Source organism: Triticum urartu, chromosome 7 (genome assembly GCF_003073215.2).
Source record: "Triticum urartu cultivar G1812 chromosome 7, Tu2.1, whole genome shotgun sequence".
Lineage (NCBI taxonomy): Eukaryota > Viridiplantae > Streptophyta > Magnoliopsida > Poales > Poaceae > Triticum > Triticum urartu.
The window spans coordinates 683,945,378-683,949,723 of NC_053028.1; positions in this window are offsets into that span (position 1 = coordinate 683,945,378).

Sequence of the window (4,346 nt, forward strand, 5' to 3'; positions counted from 1 at the left end):
TTGAAAATCCACTGCTAGCTAATTTTAATCTCCAACACTAACCCACCAGAACACTACACCACCACCAGTTCCAGACAGCTATTCTGACCCAAGTAATTCCTGCTAAAAAACCTTCAATCTCTAGTAACACGAACTAACTTCCAAACCTGCATAGAATCAAAAACAGATACAAAATTACAATAAGTTATAACAGCCAGGTCCCATACAATATGAGACGCGCCGACGATGGATGCGAAGCCGCAGCCGAAACCCTAGCCACGAGATTGGGTTCGCGGGCAAGCACCGGAGACCAGGAGCGGTGGATCCAGCCGGACTGGAGGTTGGAGGGGTCATAGTCTCATAGACCAGCTTGTGAGCGCGCTGCACGGTGGCGGACGTCGACGGGATCTTCGGGCGCTGGCCATGGCGTGAGGTGTCGCACGAGAGAGAGAGAGAGAGAGAGATGGATTTCCAGAGGGATTAATGGGTGGGAGTGCGATGGATCTGGCAGCTGCCAGCGCTGCGAGGTGAGAGGAGGTGAGGGGAGGGCCGGCGGCGATCCGTGGGAGGAGGTAGGAAAAGAGGTGGTGGGTGGTGGGTGGCGGCTAGGAGATGATGGGGGAATCGAGAGGGGATGCGGAGGAGGGGCAGAGAGCAGTGGGCTAAGGAGGAGGGTTCTAGGGTTAGGCTTTTATACGGGCAATAGTTACCCGGGCTTTAGCGGGCTTGCGTGGGCTTGTGGGGCTCTAGTAGGTCGTCCATGACAGTTTTCGGAAACATCAACAGAAATTCGTCATGGATTAACAGATTTCTTGTAGTGTCCCTCGCCGCCAACGACAAGGCCGATGCCGACAACCACGCCCAGCCCCCGTCGTCCTTCCCCGTCCACCACCAGTACCTTGGCCTCTGCCCGCGCCCCGCGCTCCATTCCGTCTGGCTCTCCGCTCCCTCGTGCGTTGCGTGTATGACTGCCTGGACACGAGCGACCCGCGGCCCGTCGCGCCGTTCGACCACGGCGACCCCTCGGCGTTCGCGTGCTTTCGCACCACGGTCGCTGCCCCGGAAGCCGTCGCTGTCGCCGTTCTGTCAGGCAAGCATAGGCATAGCCACTACTCCCCTGCCGCCGGCGTGGCCAATGCGCGCAGGTGCGCCGCTGCAGCCTTCTCTATTTCAGTTAGTCAAAGTCTCATATGAGGCAGCAAGTGAACGCAAATATATGTATGTACTGCTGCAGCGCCGTCGCCGCGTACCTATCCCGGGAGCTCCCCTACGAGCTTGCTGTAGGCGACGTCGTCCTCACGGCCGGCTGCAACCACGCCATCGAGATCATGATGGCCGTGCTGGCCTCGCCTGGCGCAAACGTGCTGCTGCCGCGCCCGGGGTACCCAATGTACGAGGCGCGCACGGCCTTGTGCGGCCTCGAGTTCCGGCACATCGATCTTGTGGCGGAGAAGGGGTGGGACGATGTGGGCACAGCCGGGACGACGTGGGTGCGCCCCGTCTCTTTCCCTTCCCGCCCTTCCCTTCCCTTCCCGCCATGTCTCGCGCGCTTGCCCTCGCAGCCCTCCTGCTGCTCGCCGCTCGCCGCCACGGTCATGGTCAAGGCACGCGCGCTTGGGCGGTTCGTGTGGTGGTGGTGGCTGGGGTACGTGCATGGGGGGCTCAACGAGTGGATATATTTCCATCCCCAGGCTAAATGTTTCGCCAGCAACCCCCCAAGCGGCGAAAAAATGCCTTTTGTGGGGCTCAACGGCTGGAGATGCTCTTATCCCTAGCGCATCTGCATGCCCGTGCATGCAGCACATGCTTGAAACTAATAAAAATTAGGATGATGTCAGCAAAGATTCTCTTTATTTCAAAACTTTAATGTAATTCGTAGGTCAAATCATCGCTCCGATTAAAAAATATTTTCACATAAAAGATTCGTCGCGATGAGACCTTCGATACTAGATCCATTCACTACTAGGGAAAGGCCTACCAGCAGCGCGGGGGCCGGCGCTACTAATAAGGCACTACAGCTAACGTATAGCAGTAGCGTGGGTGCCACCCGCGCTACTACTACGTCCGTTAGTAGTAGCGTGGGTAAAAACCCGCGCTACTACTACCCCGTGTGCAGACTAAGGCATAGCCTAGTGGTGGGAAGGGGCTGATGCCTTCCCACCCACCCAGATTCAAGGCATGGTACTTGCAATTTGGGTTTGTTGCACCAATTATACTGTAAGGGGTTCTCTTACAGTCTTTCTATCAAAAAAAATACTACTACCCCGTGCTTTGTTTGATTTTTTTGCCCGAATTTTCAAATTTCTGAATTATTTTAACCTCTAATCTCTGATCACCCCTCATCGCTGCTCAATTTAATCTCTAATTACACCTCGTCATTCCAAATCATCTAACTTCTCGGACGGTCACCCATCCTCTCACTACTCCAGCCTGAGCACGCTTAACTTCTGAGTTCTATTCTCCCTCGATTCCAAGTCTACACTTATTGTTTTCCTCACAATAGTAAGATGTCAATCCTATTAACCCTCGGGAGTTTAGCTTGAGCATGAAGTCACACATTTCACTGTTTGAGTTTAAAACTATTGTTCTAAAAAACAATGATTATTTAGTAACACTAATATTTCTTGAATAAGTAGTTTGACCACATTTTGACCATAGTTTGACCAAAATTCCAAAAAACTGAAATATTTATTTAGTAACACTAATATTTCTTGAATAAGTAGTTTGACCACAGTTTGACCAGATTTGACCAAAATTAAAAAAAAACTGAAATTTGAGCATAACTTTTTTTCCTTTTAGAATTTGAGGATTCTAAAAATTTGCAAACATGCCGTAGGCGGTCTCCATCGGATGCGGATTTTCGTGCTGAACATTTTGATATATTATACGTTTTTTCTGACATCGTAAGCAAAAGTTATAGCCGTTTTACATTTTCCCTACACTTTTTGCAAAACATGTCCAAATTTAAGTTTTAAAATTTTCCTAACTAGTAGATATAGTAAGATAACTACATCTCGAAGGATTTTAATTTTTGAAACATTTTGATATATTATACGTTTTTTTCTAACATCGTATGCATGCAAAAGTTATAGCCGTTTTACATTTTCCCTACACTTTTTGCAAAACATGTCCAAACTTAAGTTTTTAAATTTTCCTAACTAGTAGATGTAGTAACATAACTACATCTCGAAGGATTTTAATTTTTGAAGTTTTTATCATTTTCTTTTGCTTTTTACAAAACCGAAAAAGCGATCCAGGGGGGGTAGAGTTTCAAAATGGGACCTTTAGTAGTAGCGAGGGTTTTTACCCCTCGCTACTACTATGGCACGTCCCGGAGGGGCACGGTTGAGACCTCTTAATAGTAGTGAGGGGTAAAAACTTAGTAGTAGCGCGGGTTTATAACCCTCGCTACTACTATGGCATGGCCCAGGGGCACGGGAGAGACCGCTTAGTAGTAGCGAGGGGCAAAACCAGCGCTACTGCTATCAACTTAGTAGTAGCGAGGGTTAAAAACCTGCGGTACTACTATGGCATGTCCCGATGGGCACGGTAGAGACCGCTTAGTAGTAGCGAGGGTTAAAAACCAGCGCTACTGCTATCAACTTAGTAGTAGCGAGGGTTAAAAACCCGCGCTACTAGTAAGTAGCAGTAGCGAGGGGTATAAACCTGCGCTGCTAGTAAGCGTCTGTGTATAAGCTTTTCCCTAGTAGTGATTGTTTATATGTTCCGACGACTTTTTTTTGGTAAGAAGTTACCACATGTGTGCTAAGCAAGTTATCATGCGAGTTGAGATAAGTTATCATGTTGATTACATAGAAAGTGTCAAAGCTTAAACATGATTCCTCCAACATTCTTTGCACGTAAAAAAATGTCAGAACATATCAACATGAGATCCGGTTTCGTAGGTCTCGCCGCGGTGGATTTTTTATGTGAAAATGATGTTTCGATCGGACCGATTGTTTGAACTATAAAACATTTCGAAGTTTTGAAAATATTGGAGAACCTAGGATGATATCAATTTTTTCTCCTCTAATGCATGCATACATGTGTAATATAGGTTATCAGCTCTGATGTGTGTGAATTATCATGCTACTTACACGGGGTTGTTAGGGTGAGGTGGGGTGGGTGGGGTATGTTTTTAATAAAAAAATTCTCTTGGGTCTAAAGTTACAATGTTGTTTTTACATATTTTATCATCTTTGGTGTGCGTAAATTATCATGCCATTTGCACATAGGTTATCGGGAGGAGGGGAAGATGTTTTCAACAACTCCCCCCCCCCCTTCCCATGTGAAAGTTATCGTGATGTTTATATATAAGTTATCAAGTCTGCGATGCGTACATTACCATGCAATGTACACATAAGTTA